The sequence below is a fragment of the Scyliorhinus torazame genome, chromosome 24, assembly GCF_047496885.1.
Source record: "Scyliorhinus torazame isolate Kashiwa2021f chromosome 24, sScyTor2.1, whole genome shotgun sequence".
NCBI classification, from domain to species: domain Eukaryota; kingdom Metazoa; phylum Chordata; class Chondrichthyes; order Carcharhiniformes; family Scyliorhinidae; genus Scyliorhinus; species Scyliorhinus torazame.
The window spans coordinates 36,722,729-36,746,844 of NC_092730.1; the positions used below are offsets into that span (position 1 = coordinate 36,722,729).

The window sequence follows — 24,116 nt, forward strand, 5'->3', positions numbered from 1 at the left end:
ATACAGGGAGAGTGAGTAAAGTTAAGGAGGGGTTAGAGAGATGTTTATTGGTAATGAGTTGATGGGTTATGGACAACGGGCAGGATGGTGGAGTTGAGGCCAGGATGGCATAAGCCAGGATCACATGGAAGGTGTTAGGCTCAGTAGGCTAAATTGCCTACTCCCGCTCCGAAGACGTGTGTTCTCGGGAGGAGGTGCTCTGGCTGATATTGCAATCGACCACTTCATCTGTAACTTTGTAGGTAGCAGATGAGGAACAACTCAGCCATGATAGAATGGCGTGCAGACTCGATCGGTCTAATGGCTTAATTCTGCTCCTATACCTGATGAACTTATCTTTTGAGCGACTTTTTGAGTTTCAAATTGAGAGGAAGAAGCAATTTCGAACTCAGGATTTATGCGCAATTAGGGCAGGGAGTGAAATAAGTAACTTTCTCACCTTTTTATAACGTGGTATCAACATGGACAGTGTTGGACGAATTCACCACCCTCCAAGCCCTTGAACAAATGCTAAAAATCACAGCATTTTTACTTATTGCTCATGAAGTGGACCAAACAGAGACACAACAGACACATTACAGACGAGGATGGGATTTCATTCCATGTGTGTAGAGTACAATGGATTATTGTGCATCTCATTAACCACATGATACAACTCCTTTACTTTATTGAATTTTAATACGCGATCTTCTTACAGGAAAGTAGCTAAAGAACCCCTCCCGTCTACAAACAGGAGGAGGATCATCCTGGAGAGCTGGCTGAAGAGAATTAGGGGAGAAGTCATCCCGGTAACCTCAACTGTACTGTGGGTAGCCGAAGAACTGGTGTCAAGGAGCGGTTCCACTGACACCGTATCCACAGGCACATATAGTGACGAAGACTGTCAGTTTCAGATTGTCTCTTTCACTCTCACTCATTACCTGAGAGTGACAGGAATCCCCCATTTACAAACGGGACCAGAGAAGGGCAGAGCGAATGCACCTCACTCCCACATACAACATGTTGACGGATTCAACACAACCAAAATATAAGAAAAGATCATCACCAAATATTATGTTCTCATAAATCCCGCCGTCCCAAGTTCAATATAATATAAACAATTGTTATCAGTTGTGTGTCACTCTGACCTGCGAACTTCGTTCCACCAGAGTGTGCTGACATCTATTGGCCACGACACAGAACCGCAACAGAGCGGGGGAGATTCACATGAACTGTCGGTGTTGCAGAAACAGGTCAACATGAAGAACCGGTGATAGAATGTGATCGGCAGGACTGAGAGGTGTTAGAAGTAAGTAAAAGTTAAACAATCTATATTCATGTATTTCCCAATGGAGGTGGTAGAATTTGGAAGTGTTTATCTTGAGGATCAATTAAGACGAATAGCAGAAATGTTTTTAAGTGAAATCTGGACGAGTACAGGAGTGAGAATGGATTTCAGAGACAAACAAATAATGTTGCATGAAGTAGTCCATAGAATCCACCAATTCTATAGTCTGGGTGTAGGATCTCCTGGAGCACTGTAACAATTAGAGAAGTGTCTGTTTTCAATTATGAGCATTATGGAGAGGACGAATAACAATTTGCAGTATTTTCAGACACTGACAGATACTGACAGCAACAGAGACTGACAGAAAGTAACAATCTGACAGGTAAATCACACTCACAGATAAGAACTGAGACTGACAGATACAATCAGACACTTACAGACAGTAACCCACACTGACAGATACAATTGTACATTCACACACAGTATCAAACACTGAAAGATACAATCACAACTCACATACACTGAAATACACTGATAGCTACAATCACACACAAACAGGCATTAACAGATACTGACAGTTACAATCACAACTCACAGACATTTACACACGCTGATACATCTAATCAGCGTGTGTCTGTTTAGCACAGGGCTAAATCGCTGGCTTTGAAAGCAGACCAAGGCAGGCCAGCAGCACAGTTCAATTCACGTGACAGCCTCCCCGAACAGGCGCCGGAATGTGGCGACTAGGGGCTTTTCACAGTAACTTCATTTGAAGCTTACTTGTGACAATACGCGATTTTCATTTCATTTCATTTTCATACACTCACAGTCACAGACACTGACTGATACAATCGCACACTTACAGACAGTGACAGGCACTGATACACTCGCCCAGAACCCTCCTCTGCCGCCTCCACTGGGTGAAATTCCTCCTGTTTGTCCACTGGAGGTGTTTCTCGGCTACGTGCCTGTGAAATCAGCCCCGGAAGCAGCGGGGGAGAGAGATTCCAGTCGCCAGGATGCAATTCTCCAATTGGATACTTCACGTTGCTCAGAACTTACACGCTCGTTTAGAGAATCATAGAATGGTTAATGATCAGCGTGAGTCCATTCCGCCCACCGTGTCCATGTCAGTCGCCTGGAGCTGGCGTGTAGTCCTGTGATGAAGACAGAAAATGCTGTAAAATCTCAACAGGCCTGGCAGCAGATGTGGGGAGGGAAACAGATAATGGGAAGGAGGGTCAGACTGGATTCGGAACTGTAACTCTCTGTCTCCCTCCACAGGTGTTGCCCGGCCATCCGAGTTATCCACAATTTTCTATTGCTGTTTCAGGATTTTATGAAGAATCGCCATAGCGGCATTGCCCTTGTGCTCGGCGCTTCTAATTATAAAAACTGGTCCCGTATGTCTATTGTTCTGTTCGCAGTGGAGGACAACGAACCAGAAAGAACCAAATTGACGCAATGATCCCGATAAGAAAAGCAAGGGACAAAGAAGACTTTCTTTTGATTTTACTTTCACAACCAAACCAAATTCAGCGGGAATTAAGAAGTCCATTGAGTTGCTCAAATAAACTTTGCTTGGGACGTAATGGTAAGGTGGTTTCAGCGGTACGTTGAGCGCACCTGGTTCGTTGGTCTAGGGGTATGATTCTCGCTTGGGGCCTTCTGCTGCAATAAAATGCTAGAGGTCACGTGTTCAAATCCTGGACGATCCTTGCAAAGCACTTTTTAATATCTGTGCGATCGATATGGTGTCATTGACTGAACGAGGGAGCAGTTTGGAGAAAAAGGAGGGTGGGAGCGAGGGTCATGTTTGGGGCTTAACCGCTCTTTGACACCAGTTCTTTGGCTGCCCACAGTGCAGTCGAGGTGACACAGTTGACCACTCCCAGAACCCTCCTCTACCGCCTCCACTGGATGAATTTCCTCCTGTTTGTCCACTGGAGGGATTCTTCTGCTAAGTATCTGTGAAGGCTGCACCGTAAACAGCGGGGGAGAGAGATTCCAATCGCCAGGATGCAACTCTCCAATTGGATACTTCACGTTGCTCACACTCGTTTAGAGAATCATTAAATGGTAACAGATCAGGGTGAGTCCATTCCGCCCAAGGTGTCCATGACAATCGCCTAGAGCTGGCGTATAGTACCGTGATACAAACAAAAAATGCTGGAAAATCCCAACATGCCTGGCAGCAGCTGTGTTGAGCGAAACAGAGAATGGGAAGCAGGGTCATTCTGAATTCAGAATGGTAACTCTCTTCCTCTCTCCACAGATGTTACCATACCAGACGATTTGTCCAGCAATTTCTATTTGTCTTTCAGGATTTTATGGAGAATCTCCATAGCGGCATTGCCCTTCTGCCCGGCGCTTCTATTTACAAAGACTTGTCCCTTCTGTCTATTGTTCTGTTCCCTGTGGAGGCCAACAAACCAGAAAAGAACAAATTTACCCAATAATCTAAATAAGGAAAGCAAGGGGCAAAAGGGAGTTCCTTTTGATTTTACTTTAACAACCAAACCAAATTCAACAGAATTAAGAAGTCCGTTGAGTTGATAAAATAAGCTTTGCTTGGGAGGTAATGGTAAGATGGTTTCAGCGGAATACTGATCTCCGGCTTGTTCGTTGATCTAGGGGTATGATTCTCGCTTAGGGTCTTCTGATCGGCAAAATGCGATTGGTCCCGGTTTCAAACCCCCGCCGAGCCCTGCAAGGACTTTATAACATCTGTGCGATCGATATGGTCCCATTGACTGAACTCGGGAGCAGTTTGGAGGAAAAGGAGGGAGGGGCGAAGGTCATGTTTGGAGCTTAACCGCTCCTTGACATCAGTTCTTCGGCTGTCCACAGTACAGTCGAGGTGACTCAGTTGACCTCTTCCATAATCCTTCTCTGTCGCCTCCACTGGATGAATTCCCTTCTGTTTTGTCCACTGGAGGTGTTCTTCGGCTACATGTCTGTGAAAGTAGCACCGGTAGCAGCTGTGGAGGGAGATTACATACGCCAGGGTGTAACTCTCCAATTGGATACTTCCCGTTGCTAACTCTTGTTTAGAGAATCAAAAAATGGTTACAGATCAGGATGAGTCCATTCCGCCCACCGTGCCCATGACAGCCGCCGAGAGCTGGCGTGTAATCCCGTGATAAAAACAGAAAATGCTGGAAATCCTTAACAGGCCTGGCAGCAGCTATGGAGATGGAAACAGAGAATGGGAGGGAGTGTCGTACTGGATTCGGAACTGTAACTGTCTTTCTCTCTCCACAGATGTTGCCATACCAGTCGAGTTATCCAACATTTTCTATTTCTCTTTCAGGATTTTATGAAGAATCTGCATAGCGGCATTGCCCTTGTGCTCGACTCTTCTATTTGTAAAGACTGCTCACTTATGTCTATTGTTCTGTTCGCAGTGGACGCCACCAAACCAGAAAGAACCAAATTGACCCAGTGATCCCGATATAAAACCAGGGGACAAAATGTCTTTCTTTTGATTTTACATCAGCAAGGAAACAAAATCTAACAGGAATTAAGAAGCACATTGACTTGATAAAATAAGCTTTGCTTCGGAGGAAATGGTAAATTGTTTCAGTGGAATGCACAAAGCGATTTAAATTCTATATTCATCGTCATTTCATTTCAAACTTGATGTGCTTTTACTATTTTTGAACCCTGTATCTGAGTGCCAGAGTCACAGATCTGATTATCCAGTCAGTAACTGATCTTTTCCTGTTGGGTTTTGCTGTGCCAATTTAAGCAGGATTCTCACGTCCTGAGGCCGCCGCTTCCCCGGTGAATGGGAGGCATTGGATCTTCCTGGGGTGAACATTTTGCTGGAGAAATGTAACCTCGTGGAGGAAAAGTTAATATCAGCAGTGGGATTCGGACCCATGCCTCCAGAGGAGACTGTGACCTTAATGCAGTGACTTCGAACGCTCGACCATCCTGACGCGCTGTCGCAAAAGATATGCTGCGTGCAAAAATCGATTAAAATTCTATCTTCGTCGTCATTTAATTTCAAGCTAGAAACAAGTACCAGGTGAAAGGTACTGAGGGAGATAGTAAATGGGTGACCAAAAGACAGAGCAAGAGTAGGAAGGCAGTGCAGGTGTCCTCTGCGGTCATCTCCCTGCAAAACAGATATACCGCATTGGATACTGTTGAGGGAGATGGCTCACCAGGGGAAGGCAGCAGCAGCCAGGTTCATGGCACCGTGGCTGGCTCTGCTGCGCAGCTGGGCAGGAAGAAGAATGGCAGGGCTATAGTGATAGGGGACTCAATTGTAAGGGGAATAGACAGGCGGTTCTGCGGACGCAATCGAGACTCCAGGATGGTATGTTGCCTCCCTGGTGCAAGGGTCAAGGATGTCTCGGAGCGGCTGCAGGACATTCTGGGTGGGGGGGGGGGGGGGAGGGTGAACAGCCAGCTGTCGTGGTGCACATATGCACCAACGATATAGGTAAAAAACGGGACAAGGTCCTACAAGCTGAATTTAGGGAGCTAGGAGGAAAACTAAAAAAGTAGGACCTCAAAGGTCGTAATCTCAGGATTGCTACCAGTGCCACGAGCTAGTCAGAGTAGGAGTGTCAGGATTGAGAGGATGAATACGTGGCTCGAGAGATGGTGCAAGAGGGAGGGATTCAAATTCCTGGGACATTGGAACCGGTTCTGGGGGAGGTGGGACCAGTACAAACCGGACGGTCTGCACCTGGGCAGGACTGGAACTGATGCCCTAGGGGGGGGGGGCGGGGGGGGTGTTTGCTAGAGCTGTTGGGGAGAGTTGAAACTAATGTGGCAGGGGGATGGGAACCGATGCAGGAAGTTGGAAGGTTGTAAAACAGGGACAGAAATAAAAGGCAGTAATGGGGAAAGTGTAAGGCAGAGAAGCCATAGTCAAAAATCAAAAAGGGCGACAGTACAAGGTACAGTGACTGAGGGGAGCTCAGTGAATAGGACCACGAATACTAAAAGAAATAAAACGGGAAGTGAAAACATTAATGTTAAGCGACGCGGCAGGTTGTTACAGGAAGATATGGGTTCGATGACAAGGAAAATTAGGAGAAAGGTTAAGAGGAAATATAACTTAGAAGAGGTTACTGATCGAGGTGTTAAGATTCAGAACAGAGGTAAAAAAGCCAACATAAGTGTACTTTACCTGAATGCTCGTATTATTCAGAATAAGGTAAATGAGTTGATGGCGCAAATCGTCGTGAATGACTATGATTTAGTGGCCATTACTGAATCATGGTTAAAGGATGGTCACGACCGGGAGTTAAACATCCGAGGGTATCAAACCTTTCGGAAGGACAGAGTGGATGGTAAGGGAGGTGGTGTAGCTCTGTTATTTAAGGATGACATCCGGGCAACAGTAAGGGGTGACACCGGTGCTATGGAGGATAAGGTTGAATCCATTTGGGTGGAAATCAGGAATAGTAAGGCGACAAAGTCACTGATAGGAGTAATCTATAGGCCACCAAATAGTAACATTATGGTGGGGCAGGCAATAAACAATGAAATAACAGATGCATGTAGAAATGGTACACCAGTTATCATGGGGGATTTTAATCTACATGTTGATTGGTTTAACCAGGTCAGTCAAGGCAGCCTTGAGGAGGAGTTTATAGAATGTATCCGCGATAGTTTCCTAGGTGGAACCTACGAGGGAACAAGCGGTCCTAGATCTGGTCCTGTGTAATGAGACAGGATTGATTCAGGATCTCATAGTTAGGGAACCTCTCGGAAGGAGCGATCACAATATGATGGAATTTAAAATACAGATGGAGGGTGAGAAGGTAAAATCAAGCACTAGTGTTTTGCGCTTAAACAAAGGAGATTACAATGGGATGAGAGAAGAACTAGCTAAGGTAGACTGGGAGCAAATATTTTATTGTGAAACAGTTGAGAAACAGTGGAGAACCTTCCAAGTGATTTTGCACAGTGCTCAGCAAAGGTAAATACCAACAAAAAGGAAGGGCGGTAAAAAGAGGGAAAATCGACCGTCGATATCTAAGGAAATAAGGGAGAGTATCAAATTGAAGGATAAAACATACAAAGTAGCAAAGATCAGTGGGAGACTAGAGGACTGGGAAATCTTTAGGGGGCAACTGAAAGCTACTAAAAAAGCTATAAAGAAGAGTAAGATAGATTATGAGAGTAAACTTGCTCAGAATATAAAAACAGATAGTAAAGGTTTCTACAAATACATAAAACAAAAAAGAGTGGCTAAGGTAAATATTTGTCCTTTAGAGGATGAGAAGGGAGATTTAGTAATGGGAGATGAGGAAATGGCTGAGGAACTGAACAGGTTTTTTGGGTCGGTCTTCACAGTGGAAGACACAAATAACATGCCAGTGACTGATGGAAATGAGGCTTTGACAGGTGAGGACCTTGAGAGGATTGTTATCACCAAGGAGGTAGTGATGGGCAAGCTCATGGGGCTAAAGGTAGACAAGTCTCCTGGACCTGATGGAATGCATCCCAGAGTGCTAAAAGGGATGGCTAGGGAAATTGCAAATGCACTAGTGATAATTTACCAAAATTATCTGGGGCCGTCCCGGCGGATTGGAAATTAGCAAACGTGACACCACTGTTTAAAAAAGGAGGTAGGCAGAAAGCGGGTAATTATAGGCCAGTGAGCTTAACTTCGGTAGTAGGGAAGATGCTGGTATCTATCATCAAGGAAGAAATAGCGAGGCATCTGGATGGAAATTGTCCCACTGGACAGACGCAGCATGGGTTCATAAAGGGCAGGTCGCGCCTAACTAATTTAGTGGAATATTTTGAGGACATTAACATTGCGGTAGATAACGGGGAGCCAATGGATGTGGTATATCTGGTATATCTGGATTTCCAGAAAGCCTTTGACAAGGTGCCACACAAAAGGTTGTTGCATCAGATAAAGATGCATGGCATTAAGGGGAAAGTAGTAGCATGGATAGAGGATTGGTTAATTAATAGAAAGCAAAGAGTGGGGATTAATGGGTGTTTCTCTGGTTGGCAATCAGTAGCTAGTGGTGTCCCTCAGTGATCAGTGTTGGGCCCACAACTGTTCACAATTTACATCGATGATTTGGAGTTGGGGACCAAGGGCAATGTGTCCAAGTTTGCATACGACACTAAGATCAGTGGTAAAGCAAAAAGTGCAGAGGATATTGGAAGTCTGCAGAGGGATTTGGATAGGCTAAGTGAATGGGCTAGGGTCTGGCAGATGGAATACAATGTTGACAAATGTGAGGTTATCCATTTTGGTAGGAATAACAGCAAAAGAGATTATTATTTAAATGATAAAATATTAAAACATGCTGCTGTGCAGAGAGACCTGGGTGTTCTAGTGCATGAGTCTCAAAAAGTTGGTTTTCAGGTGCAACAGGTGATTAAGAAGGCAAATGGAATTTTGTCCGTCATTGCTAGAGGGATGGAGTTTAAGACTGGGGAGGGTCTGCTGCAATTGTATAAGGTGTTAGTGAGGCCACACCTAGAGTATTGTGTTCAGTTTTGGTCTCCTTACTTGAGAAAGGACGTACAGGCACTGGAGGGTGTGCAGAGGAGATTCACTAGGTTAATCCCAGAGCTGAAGGGGTTGGATTACGAGGAGAGGTTGAGTAGACTGGGACTGTACTCATTGGAATTTAGAAGGATGAGGGGGGATCTTATAGAAACATATGAGATTATGAAGGGAATAGAAAGGATAGACGCGGGCAGGTTGTTTCCACTGGCGGGTGAAAACAGAACTAGGGGGCATAGCCTCAAAATAAGGGGAAGTAGATTTAGGACTGAGTTTAGAAGGACTTCTTCACCCAAAGCGTTGTGAATCTATGGAATTCCTTGCCCAGTGAAGCAGTAGAGGCTCCTTTATTAAATGTTTTTAAGATAAGGATAGATAGTTTTTTGAAGAATAAAGGGATTAAGGGTTATGGTGTTCGGGCCCGAAAGTGGAGCTGAGTCCACAAAAGATCAGCCATGATCTCATTGAATGGTGGAGCAGGCTCGAGGGGCCAGATGGCCTACTCCTGCTCCTAGTTCTTATATTATCCAGTGATGAACTGGGCTTCTCCCTGTGAGGTCTTGCTGTGCGAATGTAAGCAGGAATCTCATTCCCGAAGGTAACCGCTTCCCCATTGAATCTTCCTGGGGTTGCACATTTTGCTGGAGAAACGTAACCACGTGGAGGAAAAGTTAATGTCAGAAGTAGGATTCGAACCCACCCCTCCAGAGGAGACTGCAACTTTTAACGCAGCGCTTTCGACCATTCGGCCATCCTGACGCGCTGTAACCCAAGATATGCTCCATCGGCGAATCGATTTAAATTCAATTTTCATCTTCATTTCATTTCACACTAGATGTGGTTTTACTATTTTTGAACGCCAGCCAGACTCTTGTATCTGAGTGCGATCGTTCTCCAACACGCTGTGTGTTAAGGAGCTCTCATTTCTGCATTGATCAGTTTGCTCTATTCAACAAAGTCCGTACTGCCGCCTACCTGTTCCTCACACGAAGGTATTAAGAGTCTAAGATCTGAGCGGCCTGATGGATCCAATTAGACAGTTGCATCTTGGCGACTGGAATCTCTCTGCAGAGCTGCTTCTGGTGCTGCTTTCACAGGCTAGTAGCCTAATAGCCCCTCCAGTGTCCAAACACGAGGATGTTCATGCTGTCAAGGCGGCAGAAGAACATTCTGGGAGAAGCCAACTTATTTACATCCGCCAATACAACATGCCAGACTATTTACAACAAGGGAAGTGGAAATTTACCCGGAGTCCTGGGATCATTATTAATTCCTGATCCAGAGTTACTGAGCAGATCATGCCGTCATGAACTGGGCTTCTGCCTGTGGGAACTTGCTGTGCGAATTTAAGCACGAATCTCACGCCCCGAGGCCACCGCTTCCCCTTTGAATCGGAGGTATTGGATCTCCCTGGGCCTGAACATTTTGCTGGAGAAATGTAAGCACGTGGAAGAAAAGTTAATGTCAGAGGGGCATTCGAACCCTCGCCTCCAGCAAGACAGTTTGGCCATCCTGACGAGCTGGGGGAAATGTTATGCTCCGTGCACAAATAGACATAGACATAGAACATACAGTGCTGTAGGAGGCCATTCGGCCTATCGAGTCTGCACCGACCCACTTAAGCCCTCAATTCCACCCTATCACCCTCACCCCGCAACCGGATAATCCTTCCTACTTTTGTTGACACGAAGGGCAATTTTGCATGGCCAATTCAACTAGCCTGCACGTCTTTGGGCTGTAGGAGAAAACCAGAGCACCCGGGGTGAAATTCACGCAGACACAGGGAGAACATGCAGACTCCGCACAGACAGTGACCGAAGCCGGGAATCGAAACTGGAACCCTGGTGCTGTGAAGCAACTGTGCTAACCACGATTCTACCTTGCTGTCCAAAATTTCGAAATAAATTTCTTCTGCGATGGCCGAGAATCGAACACGGGTCAACTGCTTGGAAGGCAACTATGCTCACCACTGTACCACCATCGCTCACAGACCCGCTTTAAATTATATCTTCATTCGCATTTTATTTCTAATCAGTTGTGCTTTTCCTATTTTGGAACACCAGCCATAATCCTGAATCTGAGTACCGTCCTTCTCCAAGCCGCTGGGGGCTAAGGAGCTTCGCATTGATGCATTGATCAGTTTGCTGCAATCAACAAAGACCGAACTCCCGCCGACCTGTTCCTCACACGACGGTATTGAGAGTCTAAGATCTGAGCGGCGTGAAGGATCCAATTGTACAGTTGCATCCTTGCGACTGGAAACTCTCTCCACAGCTGATTCTGGTGCTGCTTTCACAAACAAGTAGCCAGAGAACCCTTCAGTGTCAAAACAGGAGGTCGCTCATGCTGTAAAGGCGGCAGAAGAACTTTCTGGAAGAAGCCAACTGATTCACGTCCGACAATCCAACCAGCCAGACTATTTACAACAAGGGAAGTGGAAATTTACTCGGAGTCCTGGGATCAATATTAATTCCTCAACCAGAGTCACTGAGCAGATCATCCCGTCATGAACTGGGCTTCTGACTGTGGGGTCTTGCTGTGCGAATTTAAGTGCGAATCTCACGTCCCGAGGCCACCGCTTCCCCATTGAATGGGAGGTATTAGATCTTCCTGGGGTTGAACATTTGTTGGAGAAATGTAACCTCGTGGAAAAAAAGGCAATGTCCGAAGTAGGATTCGAACCCACGCCTCCGGAGGAGACTGCAACATTAACGCAGCGCCTTCGACCGCTCGGCCAGCCTGACGAGCTGGCGACAACGTTATGCTACGTGCACAAATAGACATAGACAGAGAACATACAGAGCAGAAGGAGTCCATTCGGCCCATCGAGTCTGCACCGACCCACTTAAGACGTCAATTCCATCCTATCACACTCACCCCGCAACCCAATAATCCTTCCTACTTTTTTGGACACTAAAGGCAATTACGCATGACCAATTCCCCTAGCCAGAGCGTCTTTATGCTGTGGGAGGAAACCGGAGCACCCGGGGTGAAATTCACGCAGACATGGGGAGAACGTGCAGACTCCGCACAGACAGTGACCCAAGCCGGGAATCGAACCTGGAACCCTGGAGCTGTGAAACAACTGTGCTAACCACGGCGCTACCTTGCTCCCCAAAATTTCGAAATAAATTTTTTCTGTGATGGCCGGGCATCGAACCTAGATGAAATGCTTGGAAGGCAGCTATGCTCACCACTATCCAACCATCACTCACTGAAGAACTTTAAATTCTATCTTCATTGTCATTTCATTTCTAATCAGTTGTGCTTTTCCTATTTTTGAACACCAGCCAGAGTCCTGTATCTAAGTGCCGTCCTTCTCCAAGCCGCTGGGGGTTAAGGAGCTTCGCATTGTTGCATTGATCAGTTTGCTGCAATCAACAAAGACCGAACTCCCGCCGACCTGTTCCTCACACGAAGGTATTGAGAGTCTAAGATCTGAGCGGCGTGAAGGATCCAATTATACAGTTGCATCCTTGCGACTGGAATCTCTCTCCACAGCTGCTTCTGGTGCTGCTTTCACAAACAAGTAGCCAGAAAACCCTTCAGTGTCCAAACAGGAGGACATTCATCCAGTAAAGGCGGCAGTAGAGTTTTCGGGGAGATGTCGACTGAGACACCTCAATAATCCAACCAGCCAGACTATTTACAACAAGGGACGAGACATTTACCCGGAATCCTGGGATCATTATTAATTCCTCAAATAGTGTCACTGAGCAGATTATCCAGTTGCGAACTGGGCTTCTGCCTGTGGGGTCTTGCTGTGCGAATATCAGCAGGAATCTCATTCCCGGAGTCCACCGCTTTCGCATTGAATGGGAAGTATTGGATCTTCCTGGTGTTGCAAATGTTGCTGGAGAAATGTAACCACGTGGAGGAAAAGGGAATGTCAGAAGTGGGAATGTCAGAAGTGGGATTCGAAACCACGCCTCCAGAGAAGACTGCGACCTTAACGCAGCGCCTTCGACCGCTCGGCCATCCTGAAGCACTGCGGCAAAAGATATGCTCCATGCGCAAATCGATTTAAATTTAATTTTCATCTTCATTTCATTTCAAACTAGATGTGGGTTAACTATTTTTCAACGCCAGCCAGACTCTTGCATCTGAGTGCGATGGTTCTCCAACACGCTGTGTGTTAAGGAGCTCTCATTTCTGCATTGATCAGTTTGCTCCAATCAACAAAGTCCGTACTGCCGTCTAACTGTTCCTGTCACGAACGTATTAAGAGTCTAAGATCTGAGTGGCGGGAAGGATCCAATGAGAAAGTTGCATCCTGGCGACTGGAATCTCTCTCCACAGCTGGTTCTGGTGCTGCTTTCACAAACAAGTAGCCGAATAACGCCTCCAGTGTCCAAACACGAGGATGTTCATGCTGTAAAGGCGGCAGAAGAACTTTCTGGAAGAAGCCAGCTGATTCACGTCCGACAATCCAACCAGCCAGACTATTTACAACAATGGAAGTGGAAACTTACCCGGAGTCCTGGGATCAGTATTAATTCGTCAACCAGAGTCACTGAGCAGATTATCCAGTTATGAACTGGGCTTCTGCCTGTGGGGTCTTGCTGTGCGAATATCAGCAGGAATCTCATTCCAGGAGGCCACCGCTTCCCCATTGAATGGGAGGTATTGGACCTTCCTGGTGTTGCATATTTTGCTGGAGGAACGTAACCACGTGGAGGAAAAGGGAATGTCAGAAGTGGGATTCGAACCACGCTTCCAGATAAGACTGCTACCTTAACGCAGCGCCCACGACCGCTCGGCCAGCCTGACGCACGGCGGCCGAAGATTTGCTCCATGCGCAAATCGATTTAAATTTAATTTTCATCTTCATTTCATTTCATTTCAAACTAGATGTGGTTTTACTATTTTTGAACGCCAGCCAGACTCTTGCATCTGAGTGCGATCGTTCTCCAACGCGCTGTGTGTTAAGGAGCTCTCATTTCTGCATTGATCAGTTTGCTCCAATCAACAAAGTCCGTACTGCCGTCTAACTGTTCCTGACACGAAGGTATTAAGAGTCTAAGATCTGAGTGGCGGGAAGGATCCAATTATACAGTTGCATCCTTGCGACTGGAATCTCTCTCCACAGCTGCTTCTGGTGCTGCTTTCACAAACAAGTAGCCAGAAAACCCTTCAGTGTCCAAACAGGAGGTCGTTCATCCAGTAAAGGCGGCAGAAGAGTTTTCTGGGAGATGTCGACTGAGACACCTCGACAATCCAACCAGCCAGACTATTTACAACAAGAGACGAGACATTTGCCCGGAATCCTGGGATCATTATTAATTCCACAAATAGAGTCACTGAGCAGATTATCCAGTTATGAACTGAGCTTCTGCCTGTGGGGTCTTGCTGTGCGAATATCAGCAGGAATCTCATTCCAGGAGGCCACCGCTTACCCATTGAATGGGAGGTATTGGATCTTCCTGGCGTTGCAAATTTTGCTGGAGAAACTTAACCACGTGGAGGAAAAGTTAATGTCAGAAGGGGAATTCGAACCCACGCCTCCAGAGGAGAGTGCGATCTTAACACAGCGCTCTCGACCGCTCGGCCATCCTGACGCACTGTGGCCAAAGATATGCTCCATGCGCAAATCGATTTAAATTTAATTTTCATCTTCATTTCATTTCAAACTAGATGTGGTTTTACTATTTTTGAACGCCAGTCAGACTCTTCCATCTGAGTGCGATCGTTCTCCAACACGCTGTGTGTTAAGGAGCTCTCATTTCTGCATTGATCAGTTTGCTCCAATCAACAAAGTCCGTACTGCCGTCTAACTGTTCCTTACACGAAGGAATTAAGAGTCTAAGATCTGAGTGGCGGGAAGGATCCAATGAGACAGTTGCATCCTGGCGACTGGAATATCTCTGCACAGCTGCATCTGGTGCTGCTTTCACAGAGAAGTAGCCGAATAACGCCTCCAGTGTCCAAACACGAGGATGTTCATGCTGTAAAGGCGGCAGAAGAACTTTCTGGAAGAAGCCAACTGATTCACGTCCGACAATCCAACCAGCCAGACTATTTACAACAATGGAAGTGGAAATTTACCCGGAGTCCTGGCATCAGTATTTATTCCTCAACCAGAGTCACTGAGCAGATCATCCAGTCATGAACTGGGCTTCTGACTGTGGGTCTTGCTGTGCGAATTTAAGTACGAATCTCGCGTCCCGAGGCCACCGCTTCCCCATTGAATGGGAGGTATTAGATCTTCCTGGGGTTGAACAATTTTTGGAGAAATGTAACCTCGTGGAAAAAAAGGCAATGTTAGAAGTAGGATTCGAACCCACGCCTCCAGAGGAGGAGACTGCGTCCTTAACGCCGCGCCTTCGACCGCTCGGCCACCCTGACGAGCTGCAGAAACTGTTATGCTCATGCACAAATAGACATAGAACATACAGTGCAGAAGGAGTCCATTCGCCCATCGAGTCTGCACCGATCCACTTAAGACGTCAATTCCATCCTACCACCCTCACCCCGCAACCCAATAATCCTTCCGACCTTTTTGGACACTAAGGGCAATTAGGCATGACCAATTCCCGGAGCCAGCTCGTCTTTATGCCGTGGGAGGAAACCGGAGCACCCGGGGTGAAATTCACGCAGACATGGGGAGAACGTGCAGACACCGCACAGACAGTGACCCAAGCCGGGAATCGAACCTGGAACCCTGGAGCTGTGAAACAACTGTGCTACCTTGCTGCCCAAAATTTCGAAATAAGTTTTTTCTGCGATGGCTGGGAATCGAACCCAGGTCAACTGCTTGGAAGGCAGCTGTGCTCACCATTATACCACCATCGCTCACTGAAAAGCTTTAAATTCTATCTTCATTGTCATTTCATTTCTAAACAGTTGTGCTTTTCCTATTTTTGAACACCAGCCAGAGTCCTGTATCTGAGTGCCGCCCTTCTCCAAGCCGCTAGGGGTTAAGGAGCTTCGCATTGTTGCATTGATCAGTTTGCTGCAATCAACAAAGACCGAACTCCCGCCGACCTGTTCCTCACACGAAGATATTGAGAGTCTAAGATCTGAGCGGCGTGAAGGATCCAATTATACAGTTGCATCCTTGCGACTGGAATCTCTCTCCACAGCTTCTTCTGGTGCTGCTTTCACAAACAAGTAGCCAGAAAACCCTTCAGTGTCCAAACAGGAGGACGTTCATCCAGTAAAGGCGGCAGAAAAGTATTCTGCGAGAGGTCGACTGAGACACCTCAATAATCCAACCAGCCAGACTATTTACAACAAGAGAAGAGAAATTTACCCGGAATCCTGGGATCATTATTAATAGCTCAAACAGAGTCACTGAGCAGATTATCCAGTCATGAACTGGGCATCTGCCTGTGGGGTCTCGCTGTGCGAATATACGCAGGAATCTCACTCCCGGAGGACAACGCTTCCCCATTGAATGGGAGGTATTGGATCTCCCTGGCGTTGCAAATTTTGCTGGAGAAATGTAACCACGTGGAGGAAAAGTTAATGTCAGAAGTGGGATTCGAACCCACACCTCCAAAGGAGACTGCGATATTAACGCAGCGCCTTTGACCGCTCGGCCATCCTGACGCACTGTGGCCAAAGATATGCGCCATGCGCAAATCGATTTAAATTTAATTTTCATCTTCATTTCATTTCAAACTAGATGTGGTTTTACTATTTTTGAACGCCAGCCAGACTCTTGTATCTGAGTGCGATCGTTCTCCAACGCGCTGTGTGTTAAGGAGCTCTCATTTCTGCATTGATCAGTTTGCTCCAATCAACAAAGTCCGTACTGCCGTCTACCTGTTCCTCACACGAAGGTATTAAGAGTCTAAGATCTGAGCGGCGGAAAGGATCCAATTAGACAGTTGCATTCTGGCGACTGTAACTCTCTCCACAGCTGCATCTGGTGCTGCTTTCACAGACAAGTAGCCGAATAACGCCTCCAGTGTCCAAACACAAGGAAGTTCATGCTGTAAAGGCGGCAGAAGAACTTTCTGGGAGAAGCCAACGGATTCACCTGCGCCAATCCAAGCAGCCAGACTATTTACAACAAGGGAAGTGAAAATTTACCAGGAGTCCTGTGGTCATTATTAATTCCTCAACCAGAGTCACTGAGCAGATCATCCCGTCATGAACTTGGCTTCTGCCTGCGGGGTCTTGCTGTGCGTATTTAAGCAAGAATCTCACGCCCTGAGGCCACCGCTTCCCCATTGAATCGGAGGTATTGGATTATCCTCGGGTTCAACACTTCGCTGGAGAAATGGATCCTCGCGGATGAAAGTTGAATGTCTGAAGTGAGATTCGAACACATGTCTCCAGAGGAGACTGTGACCGAAACGCAGCACCTTCATCCGCTCGGCCATCGGTACGCGCTGTGACAAACGGTGTGTTCCGTGCACGAATCGATTTAAATTCTATCGTCATTGTCATTTCATTTCAAACAAGAACAAAGAACAAAGAAAAGTACAGCACAGGAACAGGCCCTTCGGCCCTCCAAGCCCGTGCCGACCATGCTGCCCGTCTAAACTAAAATCTTCTACACTTCCTGGTTCCGTATCCCTCTATTCCCATCCTATTCCTGTATTTGTCAAAATGGCCCTTCCATGTTACTATCGTCCATGGTCCCACCGCCTCCTCCGGCAGCGAGTTCCAGGCACCCACTACCCTCTGTGTAAAAAACGTGCCTCGTACATCTCCTCTAAACATTGCCCCGCGCACCTTAGACCGATGCCGCCCAGTAATTAACACCCCTACCCTGGGCAAATGCCTCTGACTATCCACTGTGTCTATGCCCCTCATAATTTTGTAGACCACTATCAGCTCGCCCGTCAACCTCCGTCGTTCCAGTGAGAACAAACCGAGTTTATTCAACCGCTCCTCATAACTAATGCCCTCCATACCGGGCATCATCCTGGTAAATCTCTTCTGCACCCTTCATAAAGCCTCCACACCCTTCTGGTAGTGTGGCGACCAGAATTGAACACTCTACTCAAAGTGTGGCCAAACTAAGGTTCTATACAGCTGCAACATGACGTGCCAATTCTTGTACTTAGTGCCCCGGCCAATGAAGGCAAGCATGCCGTATGCCTTTCTGACTACCTTCTCCACCTGTGTTGCCCCTTTCAATGACCTGTGGACCTGTTCACCTTGATCTCTCTGACTTTCAATACTCTCGAGTGTTCTACCATTCACTGTATATTCCCTACCTCCATTAGACCTTCCAAAATGCATTACCTCACATTTGTCCGGATTAAACGCCATCTGCCATCTCTCCACCCATGTCTCCAAACGATCTAAATCCTGCGGTATCCGCTGACTGTCCTCATCTCTATCCGCAATTCCACCAATCTGTGTGTCGTCTGCAAACTTACTTATCAGAGCAGTTACATTTTCCTCCAAATCATTTATGTTTTCTACGAACATCAAAGGTCCCAGCACTGATCCCTGCGGAACACCACTAGTCACAGCCATCCAATTAGGAAGGCACCCTTCCATTGCTGCACTCTGCCTTCTATGACCTAACCAGTTCTCGATCTAACTTGCCAGCTCACCCCTGATCCCATGTGACTTCAACTTTTGTGCCGGTCTACCATGAGGGACCTTGTCAAAGGCCTTACTGAAGTCCATATAGATAACATCCACTGCCCTACCTGCATCAATCATCTTTGTGACCTCTTCGAAAAACTGAGTTTACCTTGACAATCCAACCAACCAAACTACTCACAACAAGAGAAGAGGAATTTTACCCGGAGTCCTGGGATCAATGTTAATTCCTCAACCAGAGTCACTGAGCAGATCATCCAGCCATGAATTGGGTTTCTATCTGTACGGTCTTCTTGTGCGAATCGAAGCAGGAATCTCATGTCCTGAGGCCACCGCTTCCCCATTGTATCTGAGTTATTGGACCTTCCTGAGGTTGAACATTTTGCTGCAGAAATTTAACCTCGTGGACGGAAAGTTAATGTCAGCAGTGGGATTCGAACACACGCCTCCAGAGGAAACTGCCACCTGAATGCAGTGTCTACGATCGCTCGGCCATCCTGAGACGCTCTGGCAGAAGCCCTCCTCCGTGCACAAATCGATTTGAGATCTTTCTTAATCATCATTTCATTCTAAACTCGATGTGATTTTCCTATTTTTGAACCACAGCCAGAGTCTTGCATCCGACTGGCATCGATCTCCAAGCCGCTGGGGGTTATGGAGCTTCTCAACGCTGCATTGACCTGTTTGCTCCAATCAACAAAGACCAAACTGCCGCCGACCTGTTCCTCATTATTGAGAGTCGAAGATCTGAGCGGCGTGAAGGATGCAATTAGACTGTTGCATTCTTGCGACTGGAATCTTTCTCCACAGCTGCTTCTCTTGCTGCTTTCACAGACAAGTAGCCAAAGAACCCCTGCAGTGTCCAAACAGGAGGGCGTTCATCCAGTAAAGGCAGCAGAAGAGGATTCTGTGAGAGGTTAAATGAGTCACCTCGACAATCCAACCAGCCAGACTATTTACAACAAGTGAAGAGGAATTTTGACCGGAGTCCTGGGATCCATATTAATTCCTCAACCAGAGTCACTGAGCAGATTATCCGGTCACTAGCTGGGACTTTGCCAGTGGGGTATTGCTGTGCCAATTTAAGCAGGAATCTCACGTCCTGAGGCCAACGGTTTCCCATTGAATGGGAGGTATTGGATGTTTGGTGGTTGAACATTTTGCTGGAGAAATGTAACCTCGTGGAAGAAAAGTTAATGTCAGAAGTGGGAGTCGAACACAGGCCTCAGGGAAGACTGCGATCTTAATGCTGCGACTGGGACCTTAAAGCAGCGCCTTCGAACGTTCGGCCACCCTGCCGCGCTGTGGCAACAGATATGCTCCGTGCACAAATCGATTTAAATTCTATCTTCATCGTAATTTCCTTTCAAACAAGATGTTCTTTTCCTATTTTTGAACCCCAGCCAGAGACCTGCATCTGAGTGCGATCTTTCTCCAAGCCGCTGGGGGGTTAAGGAGCTTTTCATTGCTGCATTTATCAGTTTGCTCCAATCAACAAAGACCGAGCTGCCGCCTACCTGTTCCTCACGCGAAGGTATTGAGAGTCTAAGATCTGAGCGGCGTGAAAGCTCCAATTAGACAGTTGCATCCTGGCGACTGGAATCTCTCTCCACAGCTGCTTCTGGTGCCGCTTTCACAGACAAGTCGCCAAAGAACCTCTTCTGTGTCCACACAGGAGGAAGTTCATCTCATGTCCTGAGGCCACAACTTCCCAATTGAACCGGAGGTATTGGATCTTCCTGGGGTTGAACATTTTGTTTGAGGAACATAACCTCATGGAAGGAATGTTAATGTCAGAAGGGAATTCGAACGCACGCTTCCAGAGGAGACTGCAAACTTAACGCAGCGCCTTCGACCGCTCGGCCATCCTAACGCTTTGTGACAAAACAGATGCTCCGTGCACAAATCGATTTAAATTCTATATTCATCGTAATTTCTTTTCACACTTCATGTGCTTTTCCTATTTTTGAACCCCAGCCAGAGTCCTCTATCTGAGTGCCGTCCTTCTCCAAGCCGCTGGTGTTTAACGAGCTTCTCATTGCTGCATTGATCAGTTTGCTCCAATCAACAAAGACCGAGCTGCCGCCTACCTGTTTCTCACGCGAAGGTATTGAGAGTCTAAGATCTGAGCGGCGTGAAAGCTCCAATTAGACAGTTGCATCCTGGCGACTGGAATCTCTCTCCACAGCTGCTTCTGGTGCTGCTTTCACAGACAAGTAGGCAAAGAACCCCTTCAGCGTCCAAACAGGAGGACATTCATCCAGCAAAGGCGGCACAAGAGGATTCTGGGAGAGGTCAACTGAGTCACCTCGACAATCCAGCCAGACAGGCTATTTACAACAAGAGAAGAGGAATTTGACCCGGCGTCCTGGGATCAATATTAATTCCTCAACCACAGAGCAGATCATCCAGTCATTAACTGTGCTATTGCCGGTGGGGTTTTGCTGTGCCAATTTAAGGATGAATCACATGTTCTGAGGCCACCGCTTCCCCATTGAATCGGAGGTATTGCATCTTCCTGAACTTCAACGTTTTGCTGCAGAAACGTAACCTCGTGGAGGAAAAGTTAATGTCAGAAGTGGGACTCGAAGCCACGCCTCCAGAGGAGACTGTGACCTTAACGCAGCGCCTTCGGCAGCTCGGCCATCCTGACGAGGTGTGGCCAAATATATGCTCCATGCACAAATCGATTTAAATTCTACCTGCATTTGCATTTCTTTTCAAACTTGATATGCTTTTCCTATTTCTGTAACCCAGCCAGAGCCCCGTATCTGGGTGCCATCCTTCTCCAAGCCGCTGGGGTTTGAGGAGCTTCTCATTGCTGCACTGATCTGTTTGCTCCAATCAACAAAGACGGAACTGCCGCCGACCTGTTCCTCACACGAAGGTATTGAGAATCTAAGATCTGTGAGGCGTGAAGGATCCAATATAACAGCTGCATCGTGGCGACTGGAATCTCTCTCCACAGCTGCTTCTGGTGATGATTTCACAGACAAATAGCCTAATAACCACTCCAGTGTTCAAACAGGATGAAGTGCATCCAGTTAAGGCGGCAGAAAAGGATTCTGGGAGAAGTCAACTGAATCACCTCGACAATCCAACCAGACCGGCTATTAACAACAAGGGAAGAGGAATTTTGGCAGGCGCCCTGGGATCAAAATTAATTGCTCAAACAGACTTACTGACCAGATCATCTATCGTGAACTGGGCATCTGCCTGTAGGGTCTTGTTCTGCCAACTAAAGCAGGAATCTCACGTCCTGAGGCCACCACTTCCCCATGGAATCGAAGTAATGGACCTTCCTGGGGTTGAACATTACTTGGGGGAAAAGTTAATGTTAGAAGTGGGATTCGAACCCACGCCTCCAGAGGAGACTGCGACCTTAACTCAGCGCCTTTGACCGATCGGACATCCTGACGCGTTGCGACAAAATATATGCCCCGTGCACAAATCTATTTAAATTCTATCTTCATTGACATTTCGTTCCAAACTTGATGTGATTTTACTATTTCTGAACCCCAGCCAGTGTCCTGTATCTGAGAGCCTTCCTTCTCCAAGCCGCTGGGGGTTAAGGAGATTCTCATTGCTTCTTTATCAGTTTTCTCTAATCAACAAAGTCCGAACAGCCGCCTTACTGTTCCTCACACGAAGGTATAGAGAGTCTAAGATCTGACCGGCGTGAAGGATCCAACTAGACAGTTGCATACTGGCGACTGGAATCTCTCTCCACAGCTGTTTCTGGTGCTGCTTACACAGGCAAGTAGCCGAATAACCCCTCCAGTGTCCAAACAGGAGGAAGTTGATCCAGTAAAGGCGGTAGAAGAGGATTCTGGGAGAGGTCAACTGAGTCATTTCGACAATCCAACAAGACAAGCTATTTACACCAAGAGAAGAGGAATTTTACCCGGAGTCCTGGGATCAATATTAATTTGTCAACCAGACTCACTGAGCATATCATCCAGTCATAAGACATAGGAGCGGAAGCAAGGCCATTCGGCCCATCGAGCCCACTCCACCATTCAATCATGGCTGATTTCAACTCCATTTACCCGCTCTCAATACAAGCCCTTAATTCCTCGAGAAATCAAGAATTTATCAACTTCTGTCTTAAAGACACTCAACGTCCCGGCCTCCACCGCCCTCTGTGGCAATGAATTCCACAAACCCACTACTCTTTGGCTGAAGAAATTTCTCCTCATCTCTGTTCTAAAGTGATTCCCTTTTATTCTAAGGCTGTGCCCCCGGCTCCTAGTCTCCCCTGCTCATGGAAACAACTTCCCTACGTCCACCCTATCTAAGCCATTAATTATCTTTTAAGTTTCTATTAGATATCCCCTCAACCTCCTAAACTCCAATGAATATAATCCCAGGATCCTCAGACGTTCATCGTATGTTTGGCCTACCATTCCTGGGATCATCCGTGTGAATCTCCGCTGGACCCGCTCCAGTGCCAGTATGTCCTTCCTGAGGTTTGGGGCCCAACATTTCTCACAGTCTTCTAAATGGGGCCTAACTAACGCTTTATAAAGCTTCAGAAGTACATCCCTGCTTTTATATTCCAAGCCTCTTGAGATAAATGACAACATTGCATTTGCTTTCTTAATTACGGACTCAACCTGCAGGTTTACCTTGAGAGAATCCTGGACTAGGACTCCCAAGTCCCTTTGCTCTTCAGCATTATGAATTTTGTCACCGTTTAGAAAATAGTCCATGCCTCTATTCTTTTTTCCAAAGTGCAAGACCTCGCACTTGCCCACGTTGAATTTCATCAGCCATTTCTTGGACCACTTTCCTAAACTGTCTAAATCTTTCTGCAGCCTCCCCACCTCCTCCATACTACCTGCCCCTCCACCTATCTTTGTATCATCGGCAAACTTAGCCAGAATGTCCCCAGTCCCGTCATCTAGATCGTTAATATATAATGAGAACAGCTGTGGCCCCAACACTGAACCCTGCGGGACACCACTCATCACCGGTTGCCATTCCGAAAAAGAGCATTTTATCCCAACTCTCTGCCTTCTGCCTGACAGCCAATCGTCAATCCATGTTAGTACCTTGCCTCGAATACCATGGGCCCTTATTTTACTCAGCAGTCTCCCGTGAGGCACCTTATCAAAGGCCTTTTGGAAGTCAAGATAGATAACATCCATTGGCTCTCCTTGGTCTAACCTATGTGTTATCTCTTCAAAGAACTCTAACAGGTTTGTCAGGCACGACCTCCCCTTACTAAATCCATGCTGACTTGTCCTGATCCGACCCCGTACTGACAAGAATTTAGAAATCTCATCCTTAACAATGGATTCTAGAATCTTGCCAACAACCGAGGATAGACTAATTGGCCTATAATTTTCCATCTTTTTCCTTGTTCCCTTCTTGAACAGGGGGGTTACAACAGCGATTTTCCAATCCTCTGGGACTTTCCCTGACTCCAGTGACTTTTGAAAGATCATAACTAACGCCTCCACTATTTCTTCAGATATCTCCTTTAGAACTCGAGGATGTATCCCATCTGGGCCCGGAGATTTATCAATTTTTAGACCTCTTTGTTTCTCTAGCACTTTCTCCTTTGTGATGGATACCATATTCAACTCTGCCCCCTGACTCTCCTGAATTGTTGGGATATTACTCATGTCTTCTACTGTGAAGACTGACGCAAAGTACTTATTTAGTTCCTCAGCTGTTTCCTTCTCTCCCATCACTAGATTACCAGGGACATTTTGGAGCGGCCCAATGTCTACTTTTGCCTCCCGTTTGTTTTTAATGTATTTAAAGAAACTTTTATTATCAATCCTAACGTTACTTGCTGGCCTACCTTCATAATTGATCCTCTCTTTCCTTATT

General features: G+C 46.6%; 4 non-coding genes across 4 annotated transcripts; all 4 read right to left on the reverse strand.

Annotated features, from left to right (window-relative positions):
- Window positions 1–10,677: 10,677 nt before the first annotated feature.
- On the reverse strand, window positions 10,678–10,749 carry trnag-ucc (transfer RNA glycine (anticodon UCC)). Its single transcript has one exon. It is a non-coding gene; the product is annotated as a tRNA-Gly (tRNA).
- Window positions 10,750–12,667: 1,918 nt separating this feature from the next.
- trnal-aag (transfer RNA leucine (anticodon AAG)) lies at window positions 12,668–12,750 on the reverse strand. The gene has a single exon. It is a non-coding gene; the product is annotated as a tRNA-Leu (tRNA).
- A 2,735-nt stretch (window positions 12,751–15,485) lies between these two features.
- trnag-ucc (transfer RNA glycine (anticodon UCC)) lies at window positions 15,486–15,557 on the reverse strand. The gene has a single exon. It is a non-coding gene; the product is annotated as a tRNA-Gly (tRNA).
- Window positions 15,558–16,233: 676 nt separating this feature from the next.
- Window positions 16,234–16,316, reverse strand: trnai-aau (transfer RNA isoleucine (anticodon AAU)). The gene has a single exon. It is a non-coding gene; the product is annotated as a tRNA-Ile (tRNA).
- Window positions 16,317–24,116: the final 7,800 nt, after the last annotated feature.